At 35.1% G+C, this 25135-nt stretch overlaps 1 long non-coding RNA gene across 1 annotated transcript; it reads left to right on the top strand.

Moving 5' to 3' along the window:
• The first annotated feature begins 663 nt into the window (after nt 1-663).
• On the top strand, nt 664-1476 carry LOC120624072. Its single transcript, XR_005658741.1, has 2 exons — nt 664-825; nt 1200-1476. It is a non-coding gene; the product is annotated as an uncharacterized LOC120624072 (long non-coding RNA).
• Nucleotides 1477-25135: the final 23659 nt, after the last annotated feature.

Here is a 25135-nt window from a genome sequence, read left to right on the forward strand (position 1 = left end):
ACGCCCGGGGAACCCGTTTTATACCTCCAGGACGAGTGTGGAGCACGCTTGCCTAAAAAACTGCCTATTCACTCTTGCCTTCAAGGTACTCAAGTTATAAGTAACAAAGCATGTTGCTACTTGTAACTTGTACATTTTCTATATTAAATCTATCCGCAATCTATAGATTTATTATTTAGCAACGTTGTCATTGTCAAAAAATATCCATACAATTAAAAAAAAAAACAACTTTGCTTAGCAAATTATCAACAGATTGCACATAGATCGAATATTGAAAATGGACGTTAGTGAATGCAATAGTTGTTGTGACGGTTTTCCATTTCTATACGTATCAGAATAATTGATCTTATTTAAATATTCAAAATACGGATAACAATTGAACTAACATGTGAATAAAGTCTGGAATCTATCTCTATTAATAATAAAGCTAAAAGGTTTGGCTACCCCATCCGAATCGAAATACCCGTTACTTCAATATAGCTTTATGGCTATAAGTAATAAGACAGGCGGCGGGCGATGTAACGCGGTTGGTAGCAGAATAACGTTTGTATGGTTCAGAAGTTATACGGGGACGAAATCACGAGGGACAAATAGTATGTATCCACCATAATTATATAAATAATAGAAGTAATATTTTATATAGTTTCTCTCGGTATACGATTGACTACGAACGCTTCGCTCGACAATTAAATGTTTTTTAAAGTTTTTGGCTAAGGTTTATATAAACTATGACTATAAAATTGCCTTCTCTTTTTCATGTATTAGGTGTACTTCTTATATTGGTACTAATTCAGAATGAATTGTGTGCAGAAGTAGGAAATTCCGGTACGTACTATAAGTAATTTTCCCACTTTTAGAGGCTAGATTTTCAATTATCTATGTTTTAATAGTCAAATGTCGAAACCTTTTACATAATATTTCTTTTCCCGAGCCGAGCCTGGGACTTTAATGGTTGAGGAGTTTTCCCGGCACTTCACCATTTTACCAGCAGCTTTATTGCGAGAACCACATTAGAAATATACCATTTAAAACAAAAAAAAAATTAAATCGGTTTATAAATCACACTAATTCTGAGGTAAAAACATAAAAAAATACAGATATATTTAAAAAGAAATATAACCCAATTAATAACCTTTTCTATTAGTAATTCGGTTAACCGCTTTAGGTTTTATAATTTAGATGTTTTGTTTTTGTTTCAGACAATCATGACCCGAATGATGAAGTGGCCTACCGAAGTGCAATGGTGCCAACATGGCCGATTGAGGAAAACGAACGCGTCTGCACAAATACTAACTGTCAGCGTATATGCAAAGCTTTAACCTACAGGATTGGACGTTGTAACAAAAATGGAGTTTGCGTTTGCTATCGCTAAAACATAAAAATATACTTATTATTTTAAGGATCTATTGTTATATTGCTATGTTGCATCCCAAAATATTCTTCCCCGTAGATAATAAATGTTTACATAAAAATTAACAACTATTGATTTTATAATTGTTATAGTGTTAAAATTAGTATTTCCTTCAAGTGTAGGTAACTTGGAGGAAATACTAATTTTTATAAATTTAAAATTCAAATAAAATTTTCGACACTGACAAAATTCGTATCTGCGACTCTCTGGCAATCGCGGCCTGTGCGCTTTCACCACTGAGCTGCGAGAGCGAACGCGTTTGCCAGAGAGCCGCAGGTTAAAATCTTGTCGGTTTCGAATTTTTTTATTTGCATTTTACATTTTTAAAAACTAACACCTATTCTACGTCTTTTTTCCTTACTCGATAGTTTGTGAAATATTCAATCTAAACCGCTGAGCTTAGACTCTTGAAATTTAGAAAAATTAACCTTGACTTATCTTTGATATTAAAAAAGCGGTTGCACGCCTTCTTTGTTTTCTTTAAAACCCGTGGAAATCGTTGGTTTTAGCCTATGTAACTCTCCGTCTCGATCTGACGTTTAGTTAGGGCGCCGAGGCTGGAAAAATAAACAAAACACTTTCATTTATAATATTACTTAGAATACGCATCGTCCTCTTTTCTTCATGGAAACCTATAAATGTTTTTTTGTATTACTTTTAAGTGATTCACCTTAGATTAATTATGGTGCTAAATATATACCGGAAGTTATTTATTTTTGCACCGATTACCTATCTTGAAATTAATCTTATCACGAATTAAGTTGTCTACCTATAAAATTAACTACGCAATGTTGTCAATATAAGCTACTTCGGTACCTACTTCACTACTGCTTATAGTTATGCAAGTTAAACCCAAACCCTCAGTTTCTACTACGTATCGTGCTGGAACGCTTAACCGCTAAACGTCACTTCGGTTGTTACTAACCATGCCCGAACTCTTCTACCTAAGTCTTCTTCTTCCAAGTTTTGACGGCCGACTGGCGCAGTGGGCAGCGACCCTGCTTTCTGAGTCCAAGGCCGTGGGTTCGATTCCCAGTACTGGAAAATGTTGGAGTGACGAGCATGAATGTTTTTCAGTGTCTGGGTGTTTATATGTATAATCTAAGTATTTATATATATTATTCATAAAAATATTCATCAGTTATCTTAGTACCCATAACACAAGCTACGCTTACTTTGGGGCTGGATGGCGATGTGTGTATTGTCGTAGTATATTTATTTTGTTTATTTATTATTCTACCTTATCAGACCAAAATAAACAAGAAGCTTTATATTCCAAATAAGCAGGTAATTCTCATTTATAAAACCATGGCAAAAGGTGGACAAAAATAAACTTTGTATTTATTCTACTTATAATTGATGTAAAATGTATTATTCGGCTAAATAATTTGTAGAGTTTTCACATATTTATAGTTGCTATGTGTCATCATCATCATCATATCAACCCATTACCGGCCCACTACAGGGAAAGGTTCTCCTCCCACAATGAGAAGAGATTGAGGGATTAGTCCACCACGCTGACCCAGTGCGGATTGGTGGACTCCACCCGCAACATTATGGAGAATTCTCAGGCATGCAGGTTTCCTCGCGATGTTTTCCTTCACCGTTGAAGCAAGTGATATTTTAATTACTCAAAATGCAAATAACTTAGAAAAGTTAGAGGTGCGTGCTGGGATTCGAACTCGGCCCCCCGAAAGTGAAGTCGACGTCCTACCCACTAGGCTACCAACGCTTCCTATGTGTATTGTACACCGTTGCCATGTGTACTATGCCAAAATTTAGCAAATAAATAAAATAAATATGTAATAGCTAAATCGAAGCAGTTAAGATTTAGTTAAGTTTAGAAAAATTAAAACATACGTGAGAGGATAGGTACATAATTCTCTCAAGATGCAAATAAAGAACTGAGGCAAATATATGTGCGGGGCATTCAGCTATCGCGGGGGAAACTCAGTAACGGAGTGTACATAAATTAGAATGCTTCGTACGCCGAATGTTCCTAATACGTGATTACCTAACGTAATATCCACTTCACATTTCACTATGTATTGAATGATTTCTTTATGTTTTAGTGTAGAACTTTTTATGAAATATGTACTACCGCCGTACTTTTTTCTGCTGCCAATCATCTTTGTTGTAATGTTGTGTCCAGGTGCGAGGCTTTATATCTACACCACAGGTTTATCAGTACTTTGAAGGACGTATTTCTAGCATGACCTGCGACGTTTCGTTATGTTTATACGCGGTCCGTCAAGTATAACTATAAAATATAATAATTAAAGGTTATTTAATAAGTACGTTTAACATAAACGCTTTATGTTATATCTTTGACTAAAGTAAACTAGCTGTGTTACTTTCTTAAAAAAACGCATTAAATTTAGAATGTAGTAAAGAATATTATAGAATAGAAATAGTGTTTAAAGAAATTTTGTAAAATTTATCATTGCCAAAAAATGATTTTAATAATATTTTCATTGATCTCATCAGGTATTTAGTACCTTTTTTAAAAAAGGGGATTGCAGTATTAACGCCCGTTCGTTAATCTGTAGAAAATACATTAAACCTTTTTTTTTATATATATTTGAATTGAAGTTGATATCATTATAACGTTTGTGATAACAAGTTTTTTTACCTTATCAATCTTTTATAAATCTTTTACTGTCTTATAAATAAAAGGTCCCGTGGTCAATTCAGCAAACATTATTCATCAATGGTTCAACTTTAGCCTATTAATGTTCTACTCACTCTTTATTAAAAAGGGAGGTTTTGAGGCCTTAGAAGAATAGCTACGCAATTTGAGGTTGGTTGGTTTTGACGATAGCTATCTTAGGTTAGGGATATTAACTCAAACCATGGCATCTGAGACACGGGCGGAAGATAACAATTTCTCAACTCCACGTTTCATTTCCGGTCGGAAAAATCCAATATTAAACAGATTTTTGGCCGACCTGGTACTCGATCCAAAAACCTCGTTATCGGCAGTTGAATATGCAAACCACAAAACAATCGAGGCAGAAAGTTACTAACATTATAAATGCGAAAATATGTTCGTGTATTTGTTTGTTTGCCCTTCCTAAAACAAAGTACTGATTTGTGGCATGGAGTTAGTCGAAAGAACGGAGAGAAATATAGGTTACTTTTTATTCCCGGTTCCAAAGGGATTTGTGAAAAAAACCGTTATGAACACGACCGATGAACGCAAGCAAAACCTAGCCCTACTATCTGACAAATATTATTAATTGTGGATATTAAAAAGTGTGGAACGAGTGAAAAGAGTTTGTTACTCAATCACACATAAACGGCGGAACGGATTTGGCACGTATGTAGCCTTTAACATGGAAAAAAACATAGGCTACCATTTATCCCGATTCCTTAAGTAGCTCCTATGGAAAAATTTAAAATTGTTTTCGAGCTAAGCCGCCGGCAGACAGCTTTGAAATTGGGTATGCATGTCACCTATGCTATGGAAAGGGACATGTACTTTGTATACTGATCCCTCAAATAGTTCCCGTGGTAAGATTAAAAATTGTTAACAAGCGAAGCTTTAGACCCAATTCTGAAGTCGCGGGCAGGAGCTTGTATAACATAAAAGATACTATATCAATCTTGTAATGCAATAGTCTTTCTTCTTTTTGAAAAGGTAATGATAGTCTCTTGGAAAACTAAGCGGATCAAGCGAGCGAAACCTAGTGCAAATTAAATGGCATGTTAAAGCCTATGCACTCATCACCTACCGATAAGCCTCTCCTAATTAAACGCCTAAACGAGCTCGGGCTTAATGCAAAGTCGGCGGAACTGTTAACTGCATTTGCAGATCACTCGCTATTTGACCAGTTCCACAGAAAACCGTTTTAATGTCACATCCAACAAACACTACGAGTAGATATATGTACGTTTATGGAAATCTGGTTGAAAACTATATCAAGTACTACTATTCTTTTTATGGTGACGATGGCGAGTTCGCTTTAGTATGTAAATATAAATATATATCTTCGACAACGAAATCTACTAGAAAATGATGATATTATTCAATATATGTGGAAACGTTTTATCAAGAAAAGCGAAGTATAAAAGTTATGAAAAAAAAAAATATACTTTAAATGTTAGTAAACACTAACACTAATACTAGTTTAAGCCACACAAAAACGTAGAGGGGTTTAAGTTTGAGGTGTCGATTATGTGTGTTTCGAACGGATGAACCGATTTTAATTTAGTTTTTTGAAGTGAAACTTCTAATGCGACTTTCAACAAGGTTGCGTTAACCGTTTAACGCTATTATTTATGGGTATTTATATAATTATTATCGTGTTAAAAAAACTCGTAGAACAATAGTTGTTAATTTTAATGTAAACAACTTAAGGCCGAGAGGTTTATGTTGTTTTTTTATTTTACCCTGTATAACCACTTTTTGACTTCATTCAAAGGATTCTTTTGCTATAAAAGTATGCACTAATAAGAGCGTTAAAACAAAGTACATAAGTTCTATTTTACTTTGAGGTGACAGCGTTTTGATACTCTAAAACGAAGCCGTTCACATAGCGATGCAGAGTTTAAAAATCTTATAAGGGTAAAAGGATAATAAAACGAAGTAATACCAGTAAAGTTTGACGAATCGTCCCTTTAATTTAAAAAGCGAGTTACGATAAATGCAATAGATAAGGCCTGTTGTCTCCTCCACTGCCGAAATTGCCTTGCCTGACGGGGATGGATTGTGATTTATAACCCGCATCGCGTTCCCGGCCTAATTAACTTTTACCTGCAGTTAAAACAATACTTGTCTTTAGCTTGATGAAAACAAAGGCAAGAGATTTTCGGCAATCAAGAAGTTAGTTTAATGAACTCTAGAATCTGCCCTCTATCTTCTATTCGCAAATACACTTTCACTTATTTTTATAAAGGGCTAAAGGAAATAGGTATAGTATTTTTTTCCAACTTGACCTTATATGTAAGCAATATTTTCATTAATATTCAAAGCTAACGTTTTTTGTAAACAAAAATAAACTAATAAAAACAAACATTCATAATGTATACCTTTTTTAATTTAATTGTTTCATTAATTTTAATGCACTGCTTATATTTAGCAGTGGCGTGCACATAGGCACAACTGCATTGCATATTCTAAAAAAATCATACAACTTGTATAGAAGGAGCATTATTGCTACACTGCAGCAACATTCATGTTCATTACGAAAACTTTTTTTCCAGTTGTGGGAATCGAACCCACAGCCAATCACTGCACCAATCGGCCGTCTCTTCTTCACTTTTCATCCATTCGATCCATAAACCACAGACAAACTTAAAACTTCAAAAGTCTTAAAGAACGCGGGCAACAGCTTTTTTATTAATAAATAATTTACAAAGTGTGTGTACCGACTCATTATTGCAAATGCATCCGATTCGCAATACAAATATAATTGCGACGTCGATTCAAGCACTTAATTTACTGGAAATTCATAAAAAGTAAATTCTATCAGTTCCAAGTAGCGCATGCGGGGAGTCTAAAATAACTTTGCGAATACTCTATTTATCTACCTCTCGAACCGAGATCCACTATAACTGGGCTCCAATATAGACTAGTTTTCTATTAGACCTGCAATTCTCTATTGCTTACACTCGCAAGTTTCTGTAAGGCTATCCGTGCATGCATTTAATTTTGCTTTTATAATGAAAATTAAGCTTAATTTGCTATACTCCGCGATAAGCAGGAAAATCTTTTCTGGTCTGTTCAATCCCTATACTCCAGACCAAGCAGATTTTCGGTAATGTACTCTCTACGCACGTTTCGCTCCGGTTTCGGAGAGAGTACTCCTCAGGAGATGTTGACTTTGCAATGCATAATTGTTAAGTAACTTAACAATTATTCATATATTTGACCACCGAGTGGCGCAGTGGGCAGCGACCCTGCCTTCTGAGTCCAAGGTCGTGGGTTCGATTCCTGAAACTGGGTAAAGTTTGTGTGATGTACATCTGTATGTAAAAAGCATTGATGTGTATTATATTCGTAAAAAAATATTCATCAGCTATTTTAGTACCCATAACACAAGGCACGTCTCAGTATATAGTATGTAATTCATGATATATCAAAGATTGCTTTTATCTTTTATCATAGTGGTAATTGTGAGATTTTCTACCTACGTGTACTTATTCAAGAGCGTGGAAGTTATTGGATGTAACTTTGCTAATATTATAAATGCGAAAGTGTGTTTTTTTGTTCATCAATAACGCAGCAACCGAGTAACGGATTGATGTGCTGGAGTTTATGGGCTGGAGATAAGCTAAGGCTATAATATGTATTCTTTGTATAAATGTACATATATTTAGTTTTCACTTCTCAAAAAAATTGTAATCCTCCATTTTGTACGGCGTCCATTTTGTATAGATTTTTATCAAACGTAGCTTATAACACTCCCTACAAATTCACCTTTCAAACAAAGAAAACAAAATCAAAATTGGTTGACCCGCTCTGCCGCTACGATGCCACACGCACTCACACAGACAGGTCAAACTTATAAAACCCCGTCGTTTGCGTCAGGGGAGTTATAAGTTTAGCATTTTCAACTACGGATCTCGAAGTACGGCTTGGAATCCCTGCAGCCTATAATTACTTAAAGTATTGTGTGTTTAGCCTGGAGCCAGCCTGGAGTTAAGAAATTGGCGGTGACAAATCCCTTGCTTCGGAGAGCACGTTCGTGCCGTCGATCCGGGTTCATCATCATCAATTTAACCCATTAGCGGCCCTCCAAAGGGCTCTCGTCGACAGTGAGAAGGGGTTAAGGCCGTAGTCAAACGCGCTAGCCCAGTACAGATTGGTGGACTGACAATGATGAATTGATTGGTGCTAGTTCATATTATACTACTCATTTGAAAGGTATATATCCAATGCCACTTTTATGAATTAGCCCTCAATATTGCCCTTAGTCTCGATACAGCCCCATTGTGAAGCATTTTGTGCTCACGGTTGTACAATACATTTCTCAACCTCCAAGGATATTGCGAGTTATTTATTTTATTCTTTGCCACGAGCGATTTCTTTCACAATAAATGCTCTGAAGCTGCAAATATAAAATTGGCTCTTCCTTGCAACAGACATGCTTTGCTTATTCTATGTTGGCAGAAAACTACCACTGCATATTTTTAGAGCATAGAACATTTTAAAATATCGCTCTAATGCCAGGATTCAACTACCTTTATCAAAACATTTTCTGCTTTGGTTTTTTAGTCTCATAATAGAAAACTGAACTCTTATAGGATCGCTTAGTTGCTTATCTGTCCATCTGTCCGTACATTACCATACTTTTAGGAAACTACCACTGCATATTATTAAATCATAGAACATTTTTAATACTCTGCTTTGTTTTTCAGGTTTCTGAAGCTTATAAAAGGATATATACGTCTTCAAGAGTATCACGTTTCAAATTAGACATTGTTATGCTGTTCTAGAAGAATTGCAATAAAGATACATGCGAGTAAAACGTGTGGCAACGTTTAAGATCCGAACGTTTAAAGTGGATTCCACGAATCAAATTATAGAAAATGTGTTCAAGCTACATTTGCGTGTGCTACATATTTTTTTCTGTATGTAGGCTGTTTATTTCACTACGTTTTTGGTTAAGGTACGTTTTATCAGCATTGAATGATTTCTGTACCAAAAGAAAACTCCATCCTGTAAGCTCTAGTATATAGTAAAGAATATCGATTTAATAACTAATAAGTTACTAAAACAATATTCTTTATTATTCCCTTAACTTCTGATAAGTAAATATTCCCTTAACTTCTGATAAGTAAATATTCAAATGCATACTTTTACAAAATATGCCCAGCTCCAACACGCCCTTTGTTTCGCTTTTATGATTCATAGCGTAATGTTAAATACCCTTCAACCTTCCTAAATAATAAGTCAAAAACAGAGAAGTTAATTTATATTAGTCTGATAGTTCTAGGGATTAGCGCGCTCATACATACATACATACAAACTCATAAGCTGTTTTATTAGCACACATATAAATAAATATAGATTTCAAGGCTTATCTTACAGGCTCTTTAAGTCGTGTCAGTTGTCAATGTTAATATCAATGTGACCTAACAATGGTACCAAGAGGGATTCCCCAAAATAATTGTATATACTAATAAAGTAAAGGGGAATCACTTATATCCGTAGGTTTATTAATCTTTAATCTATAATTTTTTTGATTTACAATATATACGAGTAGGTACACTTTAAGTAGATTATCTAATCAATAACTTACGTTAGGGATTTTTTTTTTTTTCAGATAGGTTGGCACAAATACGGATTTATCTTATCTTACATTGCCTTTAAAGATTAATAGTATGACTGAATTATTTATGTTAATCGATTGATAAAGAATCTCTATTAAGAAAGTCATACTTGTAGAATTGTCAATGAATACAAGTGATGAAAATACGCGGTAATAGGTTTGCGTATAAGCATTTTTCGTATTTTCCAAACTAATGAACCGATTTTATTTTGTTTTTTTTGTGTTTCAAAATCGGTTTTATGGCCGCCGCCACAAAATGATAGGCTCGGCTAGCGTTCGATACGATGTTGCGTAGATACTGATTAGGGATGTGGGTTTATTGTAACTGTCGTATCCCTAATAGATTAGCCCGTTACCATCTTTGACTGCACCACTTTCCACTGGTGGGATTACAGTCCTGGGCTAACTTGAAGTGAAACAAAAAAAATATATTGAAAGGATAAAAAAAGAGGATGGCGAGATAAAACACTTATGGTTGATTTAAATCGGAATTAGCTGTCTAGTGTATTAGAGGCAGCTTTAGTTTATTAAACGTTGTGACATTACCTCTAATTTAAAACATTGCACACACTAGATATACTTTTATGATGTTTGTGTAGTTGTAAGCTAGTTTAAGACTATTTATTTGCATGCGGTGTTTACCTATTGTAAGTAGCTGAAAATTTTGTCTTCATACTGTATAAGCCAGTTTAAAATGTAAAGCTCTTGGTAAACCATATAAATAAAAAATTTCCTGATGATGCTCCAGTATCAGCGAGAAAGGCGCATAATCATGATCATCATCCTTGGGATTCTTCATTCATAAATTATCTAATGGTTGGATGTCATCTCCTCTGCAATAGGAGACAGGAGTTAACAGCTAAGACCCACCGAGCTACACCAACTTGTCCTTAACCTCAAACTCACCGTTTCTTTCTGTCACTTTTGCAACGAACCCCGAGTTTTAAACCTTTTAAAGTTTTGCAGGGGCTATCTATAAAGAAACGGTGATAACCCAGTGGGTAGGAGCTCGCCTTTACTTTCGGGTGCCGAGTTCGAATCCCAGCACACTCCTCTAACTATTTAATTATTATAAATTATATTTTTTAATAATAATAATGTTGTTTATAGTTCAACAAAGCATGGTACTAGCAGGTACAAGTTACATAACATCTGCACAATAGGTATAACTTATATTATTCATATAGTTTACTTGGATATGCAATCACCTGTCCCTAAGCTATGTATAAACCTTTTTGTTAAGTTATGTGCGTTTTTTAAGTAATTAAAATATTGGCGAAGGAAAACATCGTGAGCCTTAGTTCTCGATAATGTTTTCTAAGGTGTGGTGAGTCCACCAATCCGCACTAGGCCAGCGTGGTGGACTACGTTAATCCCTCCTCATTGTGGTAGGAGACCCGTTCTCTGTAGTGGGCCATTAATGGGTTGATACGATGATGATGACCTATAACGATTCCAAATTTCATCTTTTTTTGCTTATTTAGTGATTACAGTATTTTTGGGTTGTTTGATCACATTACTTAAAACTCTGTACCTAGATATACCTACCATTTAATGCATCATGTAACTGAAACTCTGATTTTCACGCCCTTTCTGTATTTATAAACCAAAATCGAGTTAAGAACTGGTTCCAAATTTGCTCTTAAGCATTGTTTATTGATAAAGATTTGTTTGGACGACGTTAAACCTAATGTCGAATTCGCAAAAGGTTCTTTGCGGTTTTGATCAAAAACTTTGAAACGTTTACGTTTGCTAAGCTTCTTTAAAGGGCTGGAAGAAAACTTTGGCAATTTTAGGCGTTATACAGCTTTGTGGCGCAATCAGTTATTTGTTTTGGTTTTGTCTGATAAAAACTTGATTAGACTGTGGTGCTTTTCTATTTTTAACCCCCGACGACAAAACAACGGGGTATTATAAAGTTTCTCTGTGTGTGTGTGTAAGTGTGTGTGTGTGTGTGTGTGTCTCCCTCAATATGGGTCATCAAACATCTAATGAAAGGGCTTGACTAATAGAATTTCGACGGCCGATTGGCGCAGTTTGCAGCGACCCTGCTTTTTGAGCCCAAGGCCGTGAGTTCGATTGCCACTACTGGAAAATGTTTATGGGATGCATGAATGTTTTTCAGTGTCTAGGTGTTTATATGTATATTCTAAGTATTTATGTATGTTATTCATAAAAATATTCATCAGTCGTCTTAGTACCCATAACACAAGTTACGCTTACTTTGGGGCTAGATGGCGATGTGTGTATTGTCGTAGTATATTTATTTATTATTTTTTATGTTCCTTTTTTGCATGTTCTTTATTTTATAAAACTATAGACAACATTTATTGAAGTAAAATTATATAATATTAATTATGTATGTAATTAATTACTAATAAACACTAACAGTAGGTTTATATATAAGGAAAAATACAGTATATTTTTCTGTTGTACATAAGCGAAACTTTAGGCATTTTCTTTCTCTATTGTCAACCAGTGCCCTACTGAGGGTCACAAATTGGGATTTGGACGATAGTGGATTTGATTTTTTTGCGCACTCGCAATTTAATCTCATGTTAGCATAATGTCATCACAGCATTAATCACCAATATGTTTCGATGTTCTATACTTAATGTAGTGAATGTGGATTTATTTGTTTGTAACCCTTACATATCTTAACTAGAAAACCAATCATCATACAATTTATTTTGCATGTACATTTCGTGATACAGGGTACGTTTTACCCAGAAAATAAAATTACTAGGGATACAAAAGTAACTTCTAGAAAAGGACCATTGAAATTGATACACAAATTTACATAAACACGAGCTAAGTAGCGGGTTTGTAGCTACAATAATTACTAAGGCGACTCATATAAACAATATTAACTCCATTCAAAAGTCTTTACGGATTTCCATCAGAAACTTTGAAATGTTTACTTACGTTCAACTAAGCTTCTTCAAAATGCTCCTTATTGACGTAACAAACCAAAGATATACATACCTTCAATTCCTTTAAACTAACTTAACTTACCTTAAAAATTTTAATCTAAAAATTGAGTGACTGTAAAAAAACTAAATTTTCTTAAATCGAAGCCAAATATATTTTTGGAATAGCTATTCAAAACACCCTCCATCATGAGGTATATGAGAAAAAAAAGCCCTTACGCTCCCACGCGTCGTTATGTTGTGAAGGTACACTAAAAATGAAATAAATATAGCTTTGCAGTACTAAGATTCTCAGAGTTACGCAGCGGACGGACGGACAGACGACATGGCTAAACAAAAAGGGTTACTTATTGACTACAGAACCCTTAAAATCAAACAATAACAGTTGCGTCGATTCGATTTTGAGATCATGACACTGTTATGTGGACTGAAAAGTGTGTTCTTTTATTTTATTATATCCATTGAACTGTAGTAAGCTGGCAATATTTCGTTAGAGACCTATCGAAAATAATAAATGCTACTGGCAAGCTACACCACATTTCTTTCGTGTTTCTCGGCACTGTTTACCGACATTCAATGTCAACTTCGAGTCAATCCGCTAGAGGCAATGCTGGGATCAGGAAAAATTACTAAACCTTTATATTATGCTGTGTCCATCATAAAATAATGCTGCAGTTTTAACTTTATAAACTACGGTGTAACTTATATATTGAATAAATATCTAAATATTCAGTTTTTGGGCCATTACTCTATTTTTTGTTGTTAGTTAAATCACACTTATTCGGACTAAGTCGGAGTTCGCAATATTATTGCATCATCATCATATAAACCGATAGACGTCCACTGCTTGACATAGGTCGTTAGTAGGGAGTTCAAAATTCCACGGTTTTGGGCGACGCGCTTGATATCGTCAGTCCACCTCGTTGGGGGTCGACCAACGCTGCGCTTACCAGTGCGGGGCTGCAATTCCAGCACTTTGGGATCAATACAATTTAAATCATGCTATTTATTTTTAATAGCCGTAAATTTTTATCTAATTTTATGTAATTTTTATGACTGCGGTGAACATTTTAGTGCGGTAGTAATAAAAAAGATAATTAAACATTTCAGCACGTTGTGTATTTTACCCACGAGTATTTTGTGATGTTAGCCTGTATTTCTTTAAGGTTGTATATATCAATGGAGCCCGAGGCTAACTTTTACAATTTTACGTGTTTCACAGTTCTGCGGTGCTATCGGTTATTTGTTTTGGTTCGTTTGGTAGAAACTTGATAACACTGTAATTTGGTATCCTTCGTTTTTCTGCTTATTAACTTACAGTTTTAAACCTCCAAAGCAAATATGACTGGGTATTTTAAGTTTGACGTATCTGTGTGTGTGTATTTATGTGTGTTTTTTTGTCTGTGGTATCGTATTTCCCTGAACGAATAAACCGATTTTGATTTTGTTTTTTTTTCTGTGAAAGCTGAATTAGTCCTAGTGTTTCTAGCTATGTTCAATGAAAATCGGTCAATATAGCCGTTGCCACAAAATAGCGGATTGGATAATTTTCACTATTCAACAACATGTGTATCAAAAGCTTGGCTGGTAGAATACTATGCACTATGACAAATCCAAAATGGAAACCACCAAAAAGCGGGAATAATTTTTCACTACTCCCTCAATTGGGCTTGGCTAGTAGAATAATGCACACTATACTTAAAGTTAGGGTTTTCAAAGTTTTGAAGTTATATATTATAAAGCCTGTTTATAAGCGACATGGCTTCAAAATAATAGGGCTTTTGTTTCAAATCTTTCAGTCCACTTGTGACTGCAACCATCAAAAACTCAAATCAAATCTGTTACATCAGGAACTTAATTTAACATTCATTATTCATAATATTTTGTGCGACTGCTTTGATAATATAAATATTTATTCTATAAACGGAACGACTTCTTCCGTTTTTTAACTTCAAAATTTATCCTTATTAGAAACGTTATAATGGCCTGGAATAGACCTGTGGGTAATTTATAGAACGGATATCAGATAAAGCCATTAATTATTGAGTTTGGCTGCACAGCCATTTATTGAAGTTTCTGTTTAGCTTGGATTTCAGTCGCAGCCAGCGAGCAATGTATTAGCAGAAAATTGATAAAGTACTAGCTACATTACATTTGGTTTAGGAGTTTCTTAGCTAGATTCAGTTTTATATTTTTTTATTCGTTTTTTTACCTACGCTTGGAGGAGTAGGTGGGTTGGGTTTGATGGTGATAAAAAATTCGCAAACGTAAGGTTCAGGTTCTATGCCGTGTTCCAACGATTCTTTTTATTGAAACATTTAATAAGCCAGTATCAGTGGTATTTGGCAATTAATAAGTACGAAAGAACGCAAAATCAGTGTAAATTAATTGCACCATTGCTTATGATATTTAACACCATAATTTATTTTTTTATTGATTTTCTATAATTCAGATTGCCCAACTTCATGAAGATATATTTTCAGGTGGTACTTTAAAACGAAATTTGAATGCTACATTTTGCATGGATTCGTCCACGATGTTACTTGGTCCAAGTCACAGTTTTTAAGTAACAGCTTTACGGTCTGGTTTTTATTTTATTTTCAGGATATTTGAAGTGTGTGATAATGATATTTGGGTTTTAGTATAGGGATGAAATACGCGAGCCAGCGATGAAAAACAAATCTGAATATTATAAGAACATGGTAGGCGGTGTTAAAATAGCAATACTATTTACTATTATATGCACACATATAATAGTAACGTATTGAATCAACGATTAAAAACAGTAAAATAAGCAAAATATAATTCTCTTATAAAAATCTTTTATATTAAAAACTATTACTTATAATAGATATCATACAGTTGGTTAAAGTACGTGAACTAAAAGTTTTCTTTAAAGTAGGGATTGCCTCTGGTCAATTTTATTATAAATTAAATTATACATTTTTATTTAACTGTATTTACTAACGCTTGGGGAATTTTTCCGTAACACACAAAATTTAAAACATCAAAAATACTCAGTATTGTCTATTTAAATAGTATTTTTTTTATTTTATTAAAAAAGAACAACGTTGTACGCATCGACAAAATTTGACTGAATTGTGTAAAACGGACAACAGCTATTACAAAATTTTACGGAAATGCACAACATCTATATCATAGCAATATAGTCAAGAAAAAACACAAAGAAAAACTACATAGATAACATTAATAGCTTAAGTTCTTCAAACTTCATTAGCAGCATTCATAGAGCACTCTGCACCTGAAGATGCCTGTCTCGGTGCTCTCTACGCATTTTAGTTCGCTTATGCCGTGTACCACACAGCCCGTACCTCGTCTCTTCACGCGCGGACTGCTCCATTATTCAAAGAACCCCGCCATAAAACTCGCGCCGGTCGCTCCTGAATTGTAACGTGGCTTAGGCTAAGCGCATACTCGTACCTACTGTATTCTCTAGCTGTTGCCCGAGGTTTCGTTTGCGTATATGAAGAGTCACCTTCTTTATATAATACATTTCTATTTTTTCGAATTTGATTATAACTCTTATATAATTTATGAAACACTTAAACACAATAATCATAATTATATTTGACTTACCATGAATTTTTGTCTTGTGGGAGGTTTTGGCGGCGGCTCTTTACCACTCTACCCATAAAAACGTGACACAAAGCGATCTATCGTTCTGGTACAATGTCACGTACCACCTTAGACTGCCCTTATCACTTAGGTACCATTTGGTTAGATCGCAGTCAAGGGCTAACTTGTAGTGGAATAAAAAAAATGTTTATATCATGTAATGTCAGTGGGTATATTAGGATATATAATAATAACTATTGTAAAATGCCCTGCAAAAAAAATTATCGAGACGAAAAGACATTATGGAGAACTCTCGGGTTTGCGGGTCTGCAGGTTTACTCATGATGTTTTGCTTCACCGTTAAAGCAAGTGTTATTATAATTGCTTAAAACGCACATAACTAATAAAATAGAGAATTCTGCCCCCCAAAGTGAAGCTGACCTCCTCACCACTAGCCGTTATTTTATTATGAGCATTTACGTATTGTTTCAGGTGTCATAAATGGCTCTGTTAGAGGTAAAAATGGTGGCGAGCAAACCTATTATGGGTATGGCAGTTTCATTAAATCCATACCCCTAGTCGGTTTCTACGCGGCATCATACACGAACGTTAAATCGCTTGGTGACTTTTTAGTAGTAGGAAGCACGTTTTTCGGTAGTAACTAACCAGGGCTAAATCGTCCAACCGGACAAAATACAGACATAACAATTCCAGGTGGAATTATGAACTTTTAGTTGTAGGATCGACACGGGCTTCGGTACGGGATCGGTATTTCATTTTCTGTTTTCCATGGTTGTATCGAAATCCAAAACTCGAAATATTTTTTTGTTACGCAAAATTGATTCCCTGCTTTCTATGTGACTGGAATCGACACTTTTGTAAGGGCGATGTCAAAATGAGCGTGTTTCGCACCTACGTTAAATACCTATTAAAGTTTCTCAGATACGCTATGGTCTAATAATTTTGTACTTGCAATGTACACAGTAATTGCAATGTCGCTTCACTGTGCAATTACCAATGTTAAGTAATCAGTTAAAATAAAGTTGGCCGTCACGGGATGTAGGTAGCAGGATTCATAATCTATATAAGAACTATTGCGTAACTAAGGGGGTTTTTTTTTTTGGTTATCCTTCCTTTTTTCCTTCGACATTAGGATCGAAGGTTTATTTTTTTTACGCAACTTCTACATTGTGCAGAATTTACAACCGGGTACCTACTACAATATGTTAACCTTACATTCATATTTTTATATTTTATTAAATACGTTAAATTTTTTTTTTTTGTTAAAAATTATTGTTAAAAAAAAATACAAAGGGGGTTTAGGTAGTAAAACTTATATCGTATTATTTTAATTATAATATGTTTTTCAGAATATAAGTACATACAAAAGAAGTAATTATGCGGTGGTGTAGACGAGGTATGGCAGCACAAGGGTGGATTTTAATGCCAAAGCGTGCGTATAGATGAAAATTTCAAATGATTGTCGCGGCTTGGTAAAAAATGATCTTTAAATACTTTTCAGTTTTCATGTTTTGTATAGTTCGCTATGTGGTGGGACATAGAAAGTATGGTGGGTCTGAGCTCTATACCCACTTGAAGATTTTAAACTAAGATTTTCGTGGTTAATCAACGTTTTTGAAATATAGTTCAACGGGTACCACGATATATTTTAGGATTTTCGACCCAGTTGCATTGATCATGGTCACGCCGGGACTGCGTAGGTACGAGATGTCAAGTTGGATGTCACGGGCAGAATCTGACAACCCGCTTTCGTGTTCTATACCCACTTTTACGGGATAAGGACCTGTGCTAAAAATGCGACGTTAACTCCATTTCTAATGATAACTATGAACCTGCAAAACAATTTTATTCTGGCTGAAAATACGCCCTGTCTGTATTTGCCCTAATAACCCGACCACACGTGGCGCATAATAAACGCCCCTATTGTCAGCTGGATGTACCAACTCGTGCGATGCTCGTGTCACAGTTTGACAACCACGGGGGAATGTAAAGCACTGTGTTATGCTCGTGAACTGAGATTTATGGATGTACTGTGACGTGTGATTTTCGTTCGTTGGTTATTTTTATTTATTCGTTCATTTATGTTTTTTAATTTAATGTTGCTACTTAACTTACTCATTTATAGTAGATCCTCGTCTTGTATTTAGCTACATTCGGGAATTCATCCAAATAATTGAAGGTTTTTGGTTTTTCTAGGAAAAAATTGTCCATACATCCTATCTAAGGTAGTTAGTTCAATAAGTAGATCTGACAGATTTTATTTATTTTATAAAGATTATTTTATTTAGAACCTATCCAACTGTTTAGTCATTCTAATTATTTTGAGGAGTTGATTGCTTGATTTGCAGCTAGTAGTGATTTGTGATGCAATTTGTATTAAGTTTTTTAGGAATATGTTAGTAAAAGTCCATGTATTTAGTCACTTAAACAACTCCAAATTGCTAATACATATACTTAATAAAGAATACATGATAAATGTACCTTTTGTCAGCTTAATGTACCAACTTGTGCGATACTCGTGCCACAGTTTGACAACCAAGGTGCAATGTAAAGCAATGTATTATGATCGTGTACTAAGATTTATGAATGTTCTGTGACTTGTCCTTTTCCTTTATTTTATTTATTCGCTTATATATATAACTTCCTATTATTATTATTCAAATTCTAATTCAAAAATGCTTTTTGTAGCCTATTCAAGGCACTTATGAATCGTTCATACATATTAGTTTACATAACTGTGAGGTGAGGTTTACATTCATCTTCATCATCGACCCATTATCGGCCCACTGCCGGGCACGGGTCTCCTCTCGAAATCAGAAGGACTACGCTAACCACGCTGGTCAAGTGCGGATTGGTGGACTTCAGACGTCTTTGAGAACATTATGGAGAACTCTCAGGCATGCAAGTTTCCACACGATGTTTTCCTTCGCCGTTAAAGCAAGTGACATTGAATTCTTAAAACATACATAACTGAGAAAAGTTAGATGTGCGTGGCGGAGTTCGATCCCTCAAAAGTGAAGCAGAAGTCCCATCTAGCTAGGCTATCGCCACTATATATTATTGTTAGGCATCTTATAACTACAACTTCTTTCAAACGCGCCCTGGTCTAAGAAGAGCCCACAAGAAACTTACTCGATCGATCCCCCGAATGTGAAGCAGAAGTCCCATCTAGCTAGGCTATCACCATTATACATTATTGATAGGCAATAACTATAGCTACTTTCAAACGCGCCCTGATCTAAAAAGAGCCCACAAAAAACCTTTTTTGGGTTTTTTTGTTATCATTGTTCCACAGTCAATTAATAATATAACAATCCTATTGCAGATATATTGCTAAAATGGAAATGGGCAGGTCATGTTTGCAGAGCAAATACCATTTCATGGACGAAAATATTGACAGAGTGGCTGCCACGGAATAAGAAAAGGAAAAGAGGAAGACCAAGGAAACGCTGGGCGGACGTTTTTACTCGAGTATGTAGACCTTTGTGGATGAGAAACGCTAAGGAAAGAAGGGAATGGAGAGAGCTGGGGGAGGCCTACGCCAGAGAGGCGACTTCTACCACAACACAACAAAACAAATAAGAATTGAAGACTAGCTATTAAATAAATGTAATGAAATAAAATATGTAATTTGTTAAAATATGTATAAATTTAATTATGTTATGTAGTTTAATTATGTGAATGAATGTAATATGTATTTCTTTATTTATTGGTAGTAGAATAAATGGCTTTTTTATTTTATTTTATTTTATTGCAGATAGAAGACCGACACGCTATATATATATATATATATAAAGTGTATATAGAACCTACCTAATAAAGTGACAGTCACCTTTTTTTGCATGTGATGTATCTGATTTCTTTTAGTGAAAGCTATGGCAGTGGTTTACTCTAAAAAATATTTTGGCCAAGTTAATAATGTGCCTCTGAAGCCTGTGAAGTAATATTTCGGTTTTAATATACACGTTGTATGTACACAAACAAATCAGAAACTCAATACAGGGCTCAGGTTTCTACAGTGAAAGTTCTGATGAACACAGATCTCTTATTACCCAACACACAACCCAATTCAAAACAAGTCTAGCCTAGATTAATGGATGGATCCCAACTCGCATTTAACAAGCACCTTAGATTACAAAGTCCGAGTTTGAAATCCAATTCTACGAGCAATTTGCCTTGGCACTATTCCATTGTTTGATTTATACAGGAAGACAAAGCTTGTTTTTTTGTTGGACTGATATACCGTTACACAGTAATTGCACTATTTTAATATTGTTATTATTTTACTTGTAAAAGTCTTATTTCGGCTGTCTCTTGTTCTATAAGATTAACAGTGTATCTAGACCGTTTTCAAAAGTTGTTTAGTTTGATACAACAGAGACTAAAATTAAAACAGCTGATAAGGCTGATTTTCAACAGCTGCTGGAGTAAACTATTCGAATAATTATTGGTTTACTACAGTGAAAATCATACATTCAATCTAATTTCAGAACATTTTAAATAGAGGGACAGTATCTTTAGTCTGCGGTGGATATTTAAAGTGAAAATGTTTCAGTGATCTATCAATGACAAACATTGCTAATTAACTAAAAACTATTTTGAAAAACGTTTATTAATATTTAAATTATCATCGTCATATCAACTTATTACCTTTTTAACCATTAGGGTAGTTCTTCCTCCACAATGAGAACGGTTAAGGCCGTAGTACACCACACTGGCCCAGTGCGGGTTGGTGGACTTCACACGCTTTCGAGAAAATTATGTAGATGTGACGTTTTATTGCTTTACACCTATCATAACTAAGAAAAATTAAAGTTCTATATAAAAAAAACAACTTATGAGTGGCTCTTCTGGTACGGCTGACGAACATGGCCGGCGAAAATCGCTTAACAGAGCCGTAGTAGTATTTATATGCCCGTTTTCACTAACGATGAACAAGGTAATGCTTAAATAGGTAACGCCTAATCGTAGGAGATTCGCCAATAGTTATAACCCAAGCATTGCAACATCTTTGTCATCATGTCAACTAAAGGACATCCACGTAAGGTATTTTTTATTCCACTACAAGGTAACCCTTGAATGCAGTCTTTTTTAAACTTTTTTTTCTATAAACATCGCCTAAATCATTACACATACGATTTAGGCCATCCCTTGGCTTAGTGAAAACGGACATTAATCTCGCAATCGTAGAGACGTTGTTGAGTGTCGAACCTCTGAGACTGTGGAGATTAAGAGAGTACAATATAACTTTCTGGCTCATCAGGTGTTCCTGTTTCAAATAACGAACTGTAGTTCGTAGCACTAATAGCAGTAGGGTTGTCCCTATGGCAAAAACATCAATGTAACATTGCTTAATTGGATTATAAAATTTCCGCTTTGCGCAAATAAACAATCGTAATACTTCCGCCGGGCATTCAATAGCTTCAGTATAATCACGCCAAATTGATACAAATGATTGTTTAGCGGACAAATAGCAGGAAATATTGGAGAGGAACCGAGTCACTAGTTCGGATATACGGGCGGTGTTCGACCGCAAGGTAATAAATTGGTGCCCCGCCGCTCGGTCGCGCCGAGCCGAGCGAAAAAACGATTTAGAGGACATTGTTTATGGACTATTTAGAGAACACACCTTATGTAAGCAATTTATTTAACCGATTTCCTATTGTTTAGGGAAATTCCCTTCTAAGGATTGATAACGTTTTTATTCGTATTGTATAAAAGCTTTTCCTTGCCGTATTGCTTTTGTACCCTTAGTACGTTCCATATTGCATACAACACGTATACAATTCATTCTCTTCTGCGGATTGATAGCGTTAAATATTCATATTTTAATAAAATGGTGAAATAACATAAGCAAGATCTTCTTCGCAGAATACTTGCTGTACACAAGCAAGTTCTCTTATCTATACTGAGAGCGATTTGTATGGTTATAAAAAAGTACAAGACATTTCCTCGCTGTATTGCAATTGCACCCTTAGTCCGTCCGATATTGCATTCAACACGTATAAAATTCTCTTCTACGGATTGATAGCGTTGAACATTCGTATTCTCATAAACCAGTACTACAACTTTTGCAAACGTTTCCACACGTATATATATATTATAGTTATATTTATATATATATATATATATATATATTTAATTTATATTTATATATTTGTATAATTTTTAAATCTTATTTATTGCACCACCTACCTCTTTTCTATGTTTTTTCCTTATACGCCATTGGTTGCCTGAAAGAAATCGCTATGTAGCGATAAGGCCACCAAATTGTACTCTCTTGATATGTATTTATATCTTTGTAACTACATTTTTTTTTCTTTGGTGTACAATAAAAGTGTATTCATTCATTCATTCATTCACGTATCGAATTCTCTTCACAGGATTGATAACGATTCGAATTCGTATTGTTGTAAAATTCTACAACGACTAAGCTGACGTATCTTCACTGTATTGCGTCTGCAGTTCGTTCGATAATGGAAACATAACGTATCGAATTGCCTTCTGAGGAAATATAGGGTCGGGTATTCGTATTGTTATAAAAAAGTACAATGACTTGCGCCAAATTTAACAAACTTAGTCCGTTAGATGTTAAATACAACACGTATCAAAAATATCTTCTGAGCAACGATAGCGTTGTATACGTATCGTGATATAACAATAACTTTTGTAGAAGTTAACTCGCTGTATCACTTACAGCGCCATCAGTCCGTCATCATCATCAGCATGTGAACCATTGGACGACTGCTGGACAGTTCCAAATACCACAGTCTTATGCCGCTTGGAACCAGCGGATCCCTGCGAGTCGATTGATGTAATTTGTCCACCTGGTCGGTCTACCAACGATGCATTTAGTTTGTAGATGTGGAAAAATATAGCAGCTAAATGGGCATCTTTATGTCTAGTACTCCGTAGCGTGTCAATGCTATCATATTTATTGATACAAACATATAACACATACATATAACTTTCAAATCTTTAAACCGAACCATGTCAGGGAGGGGTTTCACTTTCAGGGTCCAGAAAGCTTTGTCCTTGATATGTTTGAACATGCCCTTAGGCTAAGAAAGGGCCTACTCTTTGTCCGTAATCCGTCTCTATCAAGATAGGGTTGGATTCGTCTGTCTAAATTGGACTCTTTTTCTGGGAGTCGTGACGTACGCTTCCAGTTTATGTTTTCAGATAATTCGCTTCCGTGCGATAAAACAGGATTGCGACATTCGTTTCGATGAAATGGACGTTGCTAAGGGTTATTGCGGACTCCAACTTTCTATCTAAAAGTGAAAAATAAAAACAATATCGACGTGTAGATTTCAGTTTTTATATGGCCATTTCATTATCTTGTCAGATAAATAATCTGACTGACCGATCAGTATCTCGAAAACATTAAAAGATGTATCGAATAATTATATTCAACAGGTCTTTTCTGTGATTTAAATTACTTTTAAAATCCTTACCTACTATTATTAGTAATGAGATACTGCGTCTGTACCACTAGGACTAAGCGACCAATCTACTTAATTGTGTGCTAAGAGTTAGCTAAAAGGACGAATATAGGCTACTGTAAAAAATAAACATTCCATTATATGGAGAACGTAAAAGTTTAAAAACTCTTTATAACACGAAAAATGTGTGTGTGTATGCGTGCGTGTGTGTGTGAGTATGTGCGTGTGTGTGTGAGTATGTGCGTGTGTGTGTGTGTCTGTGTGTGTATATTTTATTAAAAATAGATAAACAAGTAAAATCATATTTTAAGTGAGTCAAATATTAAATCTCATATTGATACAATAGCGCGGCATTACATAAGTAAGCAACGTTTAATCTATATCCCCCGGATTTCAAGCCTGACTGGTACCTACTGAATTTCCGGATTCCATTAAGTAGTGAATATTGCGTTGTTAGGACTTTTCTCGTAATGCGAGATTAGCTTAAATATTTCAGTGTAATCTAAATTATTAACACTAATGGATTCCTTGATAGGAACGCAGCAAGATTTACTGCAAGCAATTTTGGAAACGAAAAGTGGACTTCTGAGCATGACCACCTTAGATAGGAACCGAAAGAATAGATGTGTATCTTTGTGTCATCATAGAGCACAAATGTACGAATTCATTTGCATGCTCTTGCTCTGCTCTGTTTTATTTAAAAAATTGCATATTGTCTTAGGTGTAACTTATTATTTAACTAAAGCACATCCATGTTAGCGTTAATCTCTCAGTTCATATAAAGGAACAAACGTCAACAATTGACAAACAAAAAACACATATTTAGTTTATTCCAAAGTTGAGTTTGTCAACTTGATAAATTATCTGATGAGAGAATTGGGTCAGTAAAAATACTTTTGATTGAAGTGTTTAGAGAATGGTAGCGTGCTAACCCTTTAGGGAGTATGGTGGTCATACCCCTAATCGATTTCTACGCGATATCGCACAGGAACACTAAATCGCTTAGCAGCACGTCTTGGTCTTTAGGGTGGCAACTAGCCACGGCCAAAGCCTTCCACCAGACAAAACGACATGCAGATCGAATATAAATGGCTAAGAAATCCCAAATTTGCCACTCAAATAAAATAGATGAAGACGCTGAGCCAGCTAAAGGGCAGATACGGTATACATAGGCTGTATAAGTGTAGACCTTTGCCTTTCCTTTTCCTAGTTAGGTACTTCGCTAAAATTCGCATTTCAATACTGCTGACTTATTTAGATTTGAAAATTGTTGGTACCGAAGGAGATAAATAGTATTAAATGATAGGAAATATTGCGATACGAGTTGGCGGGCTTTAATCAATTTCATCGATGTAAGTGATAAAAGTCATTCGTACCGACAACCACCACCACACCACAAATTAACGAGCTGATACTAAAGTTTTATAGACAGAAAAATTTTATATCTATCTCGTTAAGCCGTTGGTTCCGGTTATC

This window comes from Pararge aegeria, chromosome 5 (genome assembly GCF_905163445.1).
Source record: "Pararge aegeria chromosome 5, ilParAegt1.1, whole genome shotgun sequence".
In the NCBI taxonomy this organism is placed as follows: domain Eukaryota; kingdom Metazoa; phylum Arthropoda; class Insecta; order Lepidoptera; family Nymphalidae; genus Pararge; species Pararge aegeria.